The following is a 13,903-nucleotide window of genomic DNA, read 5'->3' on the forward strand; positions in this document are numbered from 1 at the left end:
TTTATCTATCTTATAGAGCAGTGTTTTTCAACCTTTTTTGAGCCAAGGCCCATTTTTTGCATTGAACCTGCAGAAATCATAAACTCGGTTGACAGTAAAAAGTCGTTATCGCAATTGTTGGATATGACTTTAAAGCATAACCAACCACGTATTAATATAGCTCTTGTCTCAAAGTAGGTGTACTGTCACCACCTGTCACATCACACCCTGACTTATTTAGAGTTTTTTGCTGTTTTCCTGTGTGTAGTGTTTTAGTTCTTGTCTTGCGCTCCTATTTTGGTGGCTTTTTGTCTTTTTTTGGTATTTTCCTGTAGCAGTTTCATGTCTTCCTTTGAGCGATATTTCCCACATCTATTTTGTTTTAGCAATCAAGAATATTTCAGTTGTTATTATCCTTCTTTGTGGGGACATTGTTCATTGTCATGTTTGGATGTACATTGTGGACGCCGTCTTTGCTCCACAGTAAGTCTTTGCTGTCGTCCAGCATTCTGTTTTTGCTTACTTTGTAGCCAGTTCAGTTTTAGTTTCGTTCGGCATAGCCTTACCGAAGCTTCAATGCATTTTCTTAAGGGCACTAACCTTTTGTTTATTTTTGGTTTAAGCATAAGACACCTTTTTACCTGCACACTGCCTCCCGCTGTTTCCAACATTTACAAAGCAATTAGCTACCGGCTACCACCTACTGATATGGAAGAGTATTACACGGTTACTCTGCTGAGCTCTAGACAGCAACGACACTCAACAACAATACATAATTTGCAGACTATAATTACTAGTTTGCAAAAAATGTTTTTAACCCAAATAGGTGAAATTAGATCAACTCCCACGGCACACCAGACTGTATCTCACAGCACACTAGTGTGCCACGGCACAGTGGTTGAAAAACACTGTTATAGAGAAATTTAGTTAATTATAGAACTGGCACCCAATGTGATTTTAAAAAGTATAGATTTTAAATCGAGAATTGATTCTGAATCAAATCGTTACCCCCAAGAATCAAATCGAATCGTGTGGTGCCCAAAGATCCACAGCCCTCCAAACCATTTGCATCCAGGTGTGGACAATGGACAATCAGTCTGACGTGTTTCTGGAAAGGCATGAGAGAAAGCCCAGATGGACTCTTCACACAAAGACATGTCCAAGCAGGATTGGAACCAAGCACCTCTTATTTCATCAAATCCGACCAAAACATGGAGGAACCATGACACTACTACTACTTCTACTACTACTCGAGTACATCACCAAGACCCCTCAGATCACACTGAACCGCCTCCAAAACCTCGGCTTCCTTTGAACTCTGCAGAGGATGCCGCGCTGAGCCACGGGACATTCTGACTGGTGAAAGGATCGGGAAGTGTTAAAAGCTGATGACTTTGGCTCAGAATGCTCCCTCTCCACCAGAGCCTCCAAGCACTCTCGAGGGCTGGAATGTGGAAGAATGGAAGCTGCTCCAACTGGCCGGTCCAGATAAGGCCGACCCGGGAGAGCCGTTCTAAGGAGTCAAAGAGGCGCAAATCCCGAGCACATGGACCGGGATGCTCTCGGTTCACTACCACGCTACTCCCGAACCAACGTGCGTTATCTCCGTCCCTGTCCCCCCTTCGTGACCTCACGCACGCACGACGCCACACTCCTCCATCCTTAGTGCCGCCAAACTTACTTCAGTCCAAGGCGGGAAAACAAACGGGGAGCACTCACCTTGGAACCGGACGAGACTCATTCAAAAGGAGTTCCGGTCAGCGTGCGAGTCCGTGGCGCGCAAAGCAGCGTGCACCCCTCCAGCCTCGATGTGGGATTGACCATTGACTGGAGCAGACAGACGTTCATCGCTCTCTCTACTCCCCCTCTCTCTCTCTTTCTGTGTGTGTCCACGCACACACGCACACACGCACGCGCGCATCAGTTTGTGTGCGCCTCACGTAGCGTGCACGCCTCCTGTGGCGTCATCCGCCGGCTCAGCTTCAAGGCGCCGCGGTGCATCTGTGAGGCTCCGGACCGCATGCATGCGCATCTGGGCTGTGGAATATCGTGATCCACGGCAACCCGAAATGCACATTTTGAAAAATAGGAAAACACGGACACTTCATTGGGTACATGCTGTCCAATACTAGAATGATTGATATTGAATTACCTATATGCATATTATTTTGGAGCATTTGTGGACGCTCAACAAGGTGACTGAAATATCAGAAATTGCCACGAAAATATCTCATTAGATTTTTGGCTGCAATTTAGGATAAAAAACCTTTATTGTGAACGTAATAGCGAGCAGCGCCGGTGTTGTGCCGGAAAACGCACCCCTGCCATAATATGCACCCCCTGACGCGGGAGCGCGCTTACGTCACTCGATTGCATCACTCGTCTCGAAAAGTATATCTAACTCGGCTGTTGGCTGAAATAGCCTCTTTTAAATCGCCTCTTTCGGCATAAAAAAGTACATAAAGTGAAATAATCCGAGTTTTCTTTAATTGTGCTTTACTTGTGGATGAATTAAAAATTGTGAGCATTTAATGATTTCGCCGTCATTCAAGTGGCTGAAATCGCCTCTTTCGGCATAAAAAAGTACATAAAGTGAAATAATCCAAGTTTACTTTAATTGTGCTTTACTTGTGGATGAATTAAAAATTGTGAGCATTTAATGATTTCGCCGTCATTAGATCAGATAAGGCGAAAACAACCAATTAATATTGGAATATTTGCTGTCCCGAAAATGTAGTATTGTCTACCAAATGACAGCTATACTGTAAAGAATGTGTACACCAAAGTAAACCTCTATATGTACTTTTTTAGAGACATCAAGAAGGACGAATGTTTGCTGCTTCATTCGACGTGTTGTCGTGATCCAATACTCGTATTTTAAAAATATGACATTTTCTTTAACTTTAAGGAGCTTATGGGTGGATGGATGAATAAATAAATGAATGCATCTGATGTCTACCTTTGATATGGTTTTAAGAAGTTTCAAATTGAACATTCACAAATAACGTTACCAAAAGTACCCGAAGTACCAGAGGCGGAGTTATGGGGGGGTGCATTTCCCACCTGCCATAAAATGCACCCCCCATCTATCTCTGGTTAGGAAGGTCCTAGAGACATGAAACTCACTCTGGTTACTCATCATAGCCCCCCCGGTATACACTGAAAACCATGTGATGATCGGACTACCAGAAGTGGAGTTATGGGGGGGGGGGGTGCAAAATGCACCCCCCATCTATCTCTGGCTAGGAAGGTCCTAGAGACATGGAACTCACTCTGGTTACTCATCGTAGCCCCCCCGGTATACACTGAAAACCATGTGAAAATTGGACTACCAGAAGTGGAGTTATGGGGGGGTGCATTTCCCACCTGCCATAAAATGCACCCCCCATCTATCTCTGGCTAGGAAGGTCCTAGAGACATGGAACTCACTCTGGTTACTCATCGTAGCCCCCCCGGTATACACTGAAAACCATGTGAAAATTGGACTACCAGAAGTGGAGTTATGGGGGGGTGCATTTCCCACCTGCCATAAAATGCACCCCCCATCTATCTCTGGCTAGGAAGGTCCTAGAGACATGGAACTCACTCTGGTTACTCATCGTAGCCCCCCAGGTATACACTGAAAACCATGTGAAAATTGGACTACCAGAAGTGGAGTTATGGGGGGGTGCATTTCCCACCTGCCACAGAATGCACCCCCCATCTATCTCTGGCTAGGAATGTCCTAGAGACATGAAACTCACCCTGGTTACTCATCATAGCCCCCCAGGTATACACTGAAAACCATGTGATGATCGGACTACCAGAACTGGAGTTATGGGGGGTGCATTTCCCACCTGCCATAAAATGCACCCCCCATCTATCTCTGGCTAGGAAGGTCCTAGAGACATGGAACTCACTCTGGTTACTCATCGTAGCCCCCCAGGTATACACTGAAAACCATGTGATGATCGGACTACCAGAACTGGAGTTATGGGGGGGTGCATTTCCCACCTGCCATAAAATGCACCCCCCATCTATCTCTGGCTAGGAAGGTCCTAGAGACATGGAACTCACTCTGGTTACTCATCGTAGCCCCCCAGGTATACACTGAAAACCATGTGAAAATTGGACTACCAGAAGTGGAGTTATGGGGGGGTGCATTTCCCACCTGCCACAGAATGCACCCCCCATCTATCTCTGGCTAGGAATGTCCTAGAGACATGAAACTCACCCTGGTTACTCATCATAGCCCCCCCGGTATACACTGAAAACCATGTGATGATCGGACTACCAGAACTGGAGTTATGGGGGGGTGCATTTCCCACCTGCCATAAAATGCACCCCCCATCTATCTCTGGCTAGGAAGGTCCTAGAGACATGGAACTCACCCTGGTTACTCATCATAGCCCCCCAGGTATACACTGAAAACCATGTGATGATCGGACTACCAGAACTGGAGTTATGGGGGGGTGCATTTCCCACCTGCCATAAAATGCACCCCCCATCTATCTCTGGCTAGGAAGGTCCTAGAGACATGGAACTCACTCTGGTTACTCATCGTAGCCCCCCAGGTATACACTGAAAACCATGTGATGATCGGACTACCAGAACTGGAGTTATGGGGGGGTGCATTTCCCACCTGCCATAAAATGCACCCCCCATCTATCTCTGGCTAGGAAGGTCCTAGAGACATGGAACTCACTCTGGTTACTCATCATAGCCCCCCGGGTATACACTGAAAACCATGTGAAAATTGGACTACCAGAACTGGAGTTATGGGGGGGGGGTGCATTTCCCACCTGCCATAAAATGCACCCCCCATCTATCTCTGGCTAGGAAGGTCCTAGAGACATGAAACTCACTCTGGTTACTCATCATAGCCCCCCAGGTATACACTGAAAACCATGTGATGATCAGACTACCAGAACTGGAGTTATGGGGGGGGGTGCATTTCCCACCTGCCACAGAATGCACCCCCCATCTATCTCTGGCTAGGAATGTCCTAGAGACATGAAACTCACCCTGGTTACTCATCATAGCCCCCCCGGTATACACTGAAAACCATGTGATGATCGGACTACCAGAACTGGAGTTATGGGGGGGTGCATTTCCCACCTGCCATAAAATGCACCCCCCATCTATCTCTGGCTAGGAAGGTCCTAGAGACATGGAACTCACTCTGGTTACTCATCGTAGCCCCCCAGGTATACACTGAAAACCATGTGAAAATTGGACTACCAGAAGTGGAGTTATGGGGGGGTGCATTTCCCACCTGCCATAAAATGCACCCCCCATCTATCTCTGGCTAGGAAGGTCCTAGAGACATGGAACTCACTCTGGTTACTCATCATAGCCCCCCAGGTATACACTGAAAACCATGTGATGATCAGACTACCAGAACTGGAGTTATGGGGGGGGGTGCATTCTGTGGCAGGTGGGAAATGCACCCCCCCCATAACTCCAGTTCTGGTAGTCTGATCATCACATGGTTTTCAGTGTATACCTGGGGGGCTATGATGAGTAACCAGGGTGAGTTTCATGTCTCTAGGACATTCCTAGCCAGAGATAGATGGGGGGTGCATTCTGTGGCAGGTGGGAAATGCACCCCCCCATAACTCCACTTCTGGTAGTCCAATTTTCACATGGTTTTCAGTGTATACCTGGGGGGCTACGATGAGTAACCAGAGTGAGTTCCATGTCTCTAGGACCTTCCTAGCCAGAGATAGATGGGGGTGCATTTTATGGCAGGTGGGAAATGCACCCCCCCATAACTCCACTTCTGGAGGTCCAATTTTCACATGGTTTTCAGTGTATACCTGGGGGGCTATGATGAGTAACCAGAGTGAGTTTCATGTCTCTAGGACCTTCCTAGCCAGAGATAGATGGGGGGTGCATTTTATGGCAGGTGGGAAATGCACCCCCCCATAACTCCACTTCTGGTAGTCCAATTTTCACATGGTTTTCAGTGTATACCTGGGGGGCTATGATGAGTAACCAGAGTGAGTTTCATGTCTCTAGGACCTTCCTAGCCAGAGATAGATGGGGGGTGCATTTTATGGCAGGTGGGAAATGCACCCCCCCCATAACTCCAGTTCTGGTAGTCCGATCATCACATGGTTTTCAGTGTATACCGGGGGGGCTATGATGAGTAACCAGAGTGAGTTCCATGTCTCTAGGACCTTCCTAGCCAGAGATAGATGGGGGGTGCATTTTATGGCAGGTGGGAAATGCACCCCCCCCATAACTCCAGTTCTGGTAGTCCGATCATCACATGGTTTTCAGTGTATACCTGGGGGGCTACGATGAGTAACCAGAGTGAGTTCCATGTCTCTAGGACCTTCCTAGCCAGAGATAGATGGGGGTGCATTTTATGGCAGGTGGGAAATGCACCCCCCCCATAACTCCAGTTCTGGTAGTCCAATTTTCACATGGTTTTCAGTGTATACCTGGGGGGCTATGATGAGTAACCAGAGTGAATTCCATGTCTCTAGGACCTTCCTAGCCAGAGATAGATGGGGGTGCATTTTATGGCAGGTGGGAAATGCACCCCCCCATAACTCCACTTCTGGTAGTCCAATTTTCACATGGTTTTCAGTGTATACCTGGGGGGCTACGATGAGTAACCAGAGTGAGTTCCATGTCTCTAGGACCTTCCTAGCCAGAGATAGATGGGGGTGCATTTTATGGCAGGTGGGAAATGCACCCCCCCATAACTCCACTTCTGGAGGTCCAATTTTCACATGGTTTTCAGTGTATACCTGGGGGGCTATGATGAGTAACCAGAGTGAGTTCCATGTCTCTAGGACCTTCCTAGCCAGAGATAGATGGGGGTGCATTTTATGGCAGGTGGGAAATGCACCCCCCCCATAACTCCAGTTCTGGTAGTCCAATTTTCACATGGTTTTCAGTGTATACCTGGGGGGCTACGATGAGTAACCAGGGTGAGTTCCATGTCTCTAGGACCTTCCTAGCCAGAGATAGATGGGGGTGCATTTTATGGCAGGTGGGAAATGCACCCCCCCCATAACTCCAGTTCTGGTAGTCCAATTTTCACATGGTTTTCAGTGTATACCTGGGGGGCTATGATGAGTAACCAGAGTGAATTCCATGTCTCTAGGACCTTCCTAGCCAGAGATAGATGGGGGTGCATTTTATGGCAGGTGGGAAATGCACCCCCCCATAACTCCACTTCTGGTAGTCCAATTTTCACATGGTTTTCAGTGTATACCTGGGGGGCTACGATGAGTAACCAGAGTGAGTTCCATGTCTCTAGGACCTTCCTAGCCAGAGATAGATGGGGGTGCATTTTATGGCAGGTGGGAAATGCACCCCCCCATAACTCCACTTCTGGAGGTCCAATTTTCACATGGTTTTCAGTGTATACCTGGGGGGCTATGATGAGTAACCAGAGTGAGTTCCATGTCTCTAGGACCTTCCTAGCCAGAGATAGATGGGGGTGCATTTTATGGCAGGTGGGAAATGCACCCCCCCCATAACTCCAGTTCTGGTAGTCCAATTTTCACATGGTTTTCAGTGTATACCTGGGGGGCTACGATGAGTAACCAGGGTGAGTTCCATGTCTCTAGGACCTTCCTAGCCAGAGATAGATGGGGGTGCATTTTATGGCAGGTGGGAAATGCACCCCCCCCATAACTCCAGTTCTGGTAGTCCAATTTTCACATGGTTTTCAGTGTATACCTGGGGGGCTACGATGAGTAACCAGGGTGAGTTCCATGTCTCTAGGACCTTCCTAGCCAGAGATAGATGGGGGGTGCATTTTATGGCAGGTGGGAAATGCACCCCCCCCATAACTCCAGTTCTGGTAGTCCGATCATCACATGGTTTTCAGTGTATACCTGGGGGGCTACGATGAGTAACCAGAGTGAGTTCCATGTCTCTAGGACCTTCCTAGCCAGAGATAGATGGGGGTGCATTTTATGGCAGGTGGGAAATGCACCCCCCCCATAACTCCAGTTCTGGTAGTCCAATTTTCACATGGTTTTCAGTGTATACCTGGGGGGCTATGATGAGTAACCAGAGTGAATTCCATGTCTCTAGGACCTTCCTAGCCAGAGATAGATGGGGGTGCATTTTATGGCAGGTGGGAAATGCACCCCCCCATAACTCCACTTCTGGTAGTCCAATTTTCACATGGTTTTCAGTGTATACCTGGGGGGCTACGATGAGTAACCAGAGTGAGTTCCATGTCTCTAGGACCTTCCTAGCCAGAGATAGATGGGGGTGCATTTTATGGCAGGTGGGAAATGCACCCCCCCATAACTCCACTTCTGGAGGTCCAATTTTCACATGGTTTTCAGTGTATACCTGGGGGGCTATGATGAGTAACCAGAGTGAGTTCCATGTCTCTAGGACCTTCCTAGCCAGAGATAGATGGGGGTGCATTTTATGGCAGGTGGGAAATGCACCCCCCCCCATAACTCCAGTTCTGGTAGTCCAATTTTCACATGGTTTTCAGTGTATACCTGGGGGGCTATGATGAGTAACCAGAGTGAGTTCCATGTCTCTAGGACCTTCCTAGCCAGAGATAGATGGGGGGTGCATTTTATGGCAGGTGGGAAATGCACCCCCCCCATAACTCCAGTTCTGGTAGTCCGATCATCACATGGTTTTCAGTGTATACCTGGGGGGCTATGATGAGTAACCAGGGTGAGTTCCATGTCTCTAGGACCTTCCTAGCCAGAGATAGATGGGGGTGCATTTTATGGCAGGTGGGAAATGCACCCCCCCATAACTCCACTTCTGGAGGTCCAATTTTCACATGGTTTTCAGTGTATACCTGGGGGGCTATGATGAGTAACCAGAGTGAGTTTCATGTCTCTAGGACCTTCCTAGCCAGAGATAGATGGGGGGTGCATTTTATGGCAGGTGGGAAATGCACCCCCCCATAACTCCACTTCTGGTAGTCCAATTTTCACATGGTTTTCAGTGTATACCTGGGGGGCTATGATGAGTAACCAGAGTGAGTTCCATGTCTCTAGGACCTTCCTAGCCAGAGATAGATGGGGGGTGCATTTTATGGCAGGTGGGAAATGCACCCCCCCCATAACTCCAGTTCTGGTAGTCCGATCATCACATGGTTTTCAGTGTATACCTGGGGGGCTATGATGAGTAACCAGAGTGAGTTCCATGTCTCTAGGACCTTCCTAGCCAGAGATAGATGGGGGGTGCATTTTGCACCCCCCCCATAACTCCACTTCTGGTAGTCCGATCATCACATGGTTTTCAGTGTATACCGGGGGGGCTATGATGAGTAACCAGGGTGAGTTTCATGTCTCTAGGACCTTCCTAACCAGAGATAGATGGGGGGTGCATTTTATGGCAGGTGGGAAATGCACCCCCCCATAACTCCGCCTCTGGTACTTCGGGTACTTTTGGTAACGTTATTTGTGAATGTTCAATTTGAAACTTCTTAAAACCATATCAAAGGTAGACATCAGATGCATTCATTTATTTATTCATCCATCCACCCATAAGCTCCTTAAAGTTAAAGAAAATGTCATATTTTTAAAATACGAGTATTGGATCACGACAACACGTCGAATGAAGCAGCAAACATTCGTCCTTCTTGATGTCTCTAAAAAAGTACATATAGAGGTTTACTTTGGTGTACACATTCTTTACAGTATAGCTGTCATTTGGTAGACAATACTACATTTTCGGGACAGCAAATATTCCAATATTAATTGGTTGTTTTCGCCTTATCTGATCTAATGACGGCGAAATCATTAAATGCTCACAATTTTTAATTCATCCACAAGTAAAGCACAATTAAAGTAAACTTGGATTATTTCACTTTATGTACTTTTTTATGCCGAAAGAGGCGATTTCAGCCACTTGAATGACGGCGAAATCATTAAATGCTCACAATTTTTAATTAATCCACAAGTAAAGCACAATTAAAGAAAACTTGGATTATTTCACTTTATGTACTTTTTTATGCCGAAAGAGGCGATTTAAAAGAGGCTATTTCAGCCAACAGCCGAGTTAGATATACTTTTCGAGACGAGTGATGCAATCGAGTGACGTAAGCGCGCTCCCGCGTCAGGGGGTGCATATTATGGCAGGGGTGCGTTTTCCGGCACAACACCGGTCCTCATATCTCTTTGAAACACTGACATCTGTTGGCCAAAACTTGTAACTACTGTTTAGTCGCACTACAGGATCAGTTCTTGTCAAAACATTTTTATTTCTCCCGAACTGGCAGACTTTCAAAGTCCAATTCGATTCCAGGAATGTTCGTTGAATTCGAATTGAGCTTGCAAACGCGAAGTTGATTCTCAATTCCAATTAGAAAAGACGAGTTTGGTGTATTCCGTGAGCATAAATTTAGAATATGTCATACGTGACTTGAATAATTATTACTATTACCCCACGTACACGTTTTATTTTTAACGACACATGTTTTTATTTATAACTGCACATATTTTTATTCATAACGACACATATTTTTATTTATAACCGCACATATTTTTATAAATTTATTTACAACTGCACATATTTGTATTCATATCGACACATATTTCTATTTATAACTGCACATATTTGTATTTATAACTGCACATATTTTAATTCATAATGGCACATATTTTTATTTATAACCGCACATATTTTTTATTTATAACTGCACATATTTTTATTCATAACGACACATATTTTTATTTATAACCGCACATATTTTTATTCATAATGACAAATATTTGTATTCATAATGGCACATATTTAAAAAAAATAACCGCACATATTTGTATTCTTAATGGCACATATTTTTATTTATAACCGCACATATTTGTATTCATAACGACCCATATTTGTATTTATAACTGCACATATTTGTATTCATAATGGCACCTATTTTTATCTATAACCGCACATATTTTTATTTATAACTGCACATATTTTTATTCATAATAACACATATTTTTATTTATAACTGCACATATTTTTATTCATAACGACACATATTTTTATTTATAACTGCACATATTTTTATTCATAATGACACAAATTTTTATTTATAACTGCACATATTTTTATTCATAATGACACATATTTTTTATTTATAACTGCACATATTTTTATTCATAATGACACATATTTGTATTTATAACTGCACATATTTTTATTCATAACGGCACATATTTTTATTTATAACCGCACATATTTTTATTTATAACTGCACATATTTTTATGGACATGACACGAATAAAAGCATCTTCTACAAAACAGTTGATTTGATTGTGTTCAGCATAGAGGTGGACCGATAGGTGCTTTTCAAGGCCGATACCGATTATTAGTAGTCAGATTCCTACTGTGATTATCAGTAGTTAGATACCGATACGATTATTAATAGCCAGATACCTATACCGATTATCAGGAGTTAGATACCGATATGATTATTAGTAGTCAGATACCTATACTATTATTGGTAGTCAAATACCGATGCCGATTGTCAGGAGTCAGATACCGATACAATTATTAGTAGTCAGATACCTATACTGATTATCAATAGTCAGAAACCTATACCAATTATCAGTAGTCAGATACCTATTCCGATTATTAGTATTCAGATACCTATCTGATTATCTGTAGTCAGATACCTATACTGATTATTAGTAGTCAGATACCGATGCGATTAATAGTAGTCAAATACCTATAGTGATTATCAGTAGTCAAATGCTTATACCGATTATTATTAGTCAGATATTGATACCGATTATTAGTAGTCAGATACCTACTCTGGTTATCAGTAGTCAGATACCTATACAAATTATCAGTAGTCAGATACCTATACCGATTATGAGGAGTCAGATATCGATTCGATTATCAGTAGTCAGATACTTATACCGATTATCAGGAGTCAGATACTGATACGATTATCAGTAGTCAGATACCTATACCGATGATCAGGAGTCAGATACCGATACGATTATTAGTAGTCAGATTTTGATACCGATTAATAGTAGTCAGATACCTGTATCGATCATTAGTAGTCAGATACCTATACCGATTACTAGAAGTCAGATACTTATCCTGATTATCAGTAGTCGGATACTGATACCGATTATTAGTTGTCAGATACTGTCACGATTATTAGAAGTCAGATACCTGAACCGATTATTATACAGGTTTGCAATAGTCAGATACCTATACTGATTATTAGTAGACAGATACCTATCCTGATTGTCAGTAGTCGGATACTGATACCGATTATTAGTAGTCAGATACTGTCACGATTATTAGAAGTCAGATACCTGAACCGATTATTATACAGGTTTGCAATAGTCAGATACCTATACTGATTATTAGTAGACAGAAACCTATCCTGATTATCAGTAGTCGGATACTGATACCGATTATTAGTAGTCAGATACTGTCACAATTATTAGAAGTCAGATACCTGTACCGATTATTATACAGATTTGCAATAGTCAGATACCTATACTATACTTCCATTCCAGGTAAAAAGGAGCACATAAATTGCGTGATTAATCTGTGTACTGAAATAATAATACTGATTAATCACGTAAGTTAACTCGTTATTTTTGACGGCCCTAACTTTTAGTATTTGAAGCCAGCACTTTTGTTAAAGGTGACACATTCTTCCTGGGAGGAGTTTTGGTTCAGTTTGACTTCCTGTGGGGGGGAGACCCCGATTCCAATTCCAATTCATGAAAGTGTTGAATTAAAATTCCAAATTTGTAATGTTGCACACCTCTTCTAGTGGGTCTCTAATGAGTCAGATGTTCTCAAGAGTCATTTGGACTGGGATCATTGCTGATTTGATGACAACATTACTGCTTTAGAAGCCAGCAAACTGTCATGGCAGCTGTCGGCCCCTCATTAACGTCTACTGACATGACTTTGGGATGTCAGACGGGCCGAGGGCCCAGCAGCTGTGGGTGGCCCACGGACTCCCCGAGGGCCGGGCAGATGGCGGCGGCTTCCTTTTGGACCGACCTCAGGTGCTGGACTCGTCATGGCCCAGTGTGTGTTGAAAATGTCAAAAAGGCGGACATGTTCACACTTACAGTAAATGTGCCATAGCAGGAACGCTAATTGGAAGGGAAACTTGATTATTGTCAGTTTTCATTTTTATTAGTCATTTTGCTGCAATTTACAAGTCTTTTTGTATATTTTGTTTTATTTTATTTTATTTTATTTGTGGATGATACAAATATTGCCACGTCTTGTCATATGTTTCTTGGTATATTAGTTGATGAAAGACTGTCCTCGGTCAGTGGTCTCCAAACGATGGTCCGCAGACCAGCGTCCACAATATGGCCCGCTGTAAAAGAATGTGTGTGTGTATATATATATATATATATATATATATATATATATATATATATATATATATATATATATATACTCCTCTCTGAGCTGCCACCTTACCGTGGTAGAGGAGTTTGCGTGTCCCAATGATCCTAGGAGCTATGTTGTCCGGGGGCTTCCATGCCCCCTGGTAGGGTCTCCCAAGACAAACAGGTCCTAGGTGAGGGATCGGACAAAGAGCAGCTCGAAGACTTCTATGGAAATGCAAGAACCGAGACTCAGATTTCCCTCGCCCGGACGCGGGTCACCGGGGCCCCCCTCCGGAGCCAGGCCCGGAGTTGGGGCACGATGGTGAGCGCCTGGTGGCCGGGCCTGTCCCCATGGGGCCCGGCCGGGCACAGCCCGAAGAGGCAACGTGGGTCCCCCCTCCAATGGGCTCACCACCCATAGCAGGGGCCATAGAGGTCGGGTGCAATGTGAGCTGGGCGGCAGCCGAAGGCAGGGCACTTGGCGGTCCGATCCTCGGCTACAGAAGCTAGCTCTTGGGACGTGGAACGTCACCTCGCTGGGGGGGAAGGAGCCTGAGCTAGTGCGAGAGGTAGAGAAGTTCCGGTTGGATATAATCGGACTCACCTCAACGCACAGCAAG

At 44.6% G+C, this 13,903-nt stretch overlaps 1 protein-coding gene across 1 annotated transcript in view; it reads right to left on the reverse strand.

Annotated features, from left to right (window-relative positions):
- The window catches only part of LOC133583694 (plexin-A2-like), a 452,088-nt gene extending 450,249 nt beyond the window's left edge, over positions 1-1,839 (reverse strand). Inside the window, exon 1 of the mRNA XM_061937663.2 lies at positions 1,699-1,839. The gene's annotated coding sequence lies outside the window, so the exon portion shown is untranslated. The remainder of the gene's footprint in view (positions 1-1,698) is intronic.
- Between the last annotated feature and the right edge of the window lie 12,064 nt (positions 1,840-13,903).

This window comes from Nerophis lumbriciformis, linkage group LG03 (assembly GCF_033978685.3).
Source record: "Nerophis lumbriciformis linkage group LG03, RoL_Nlum_v2.1, whole genome shotgun sequence".
Taxonomy (NCBI): domain Eukaryota; kingdom Metazoa; phylum Chordata; class Actinopteri; order Syngnathiformes; family Syngnathidae; genus Nerophis; species Nerophis lumbriciformis.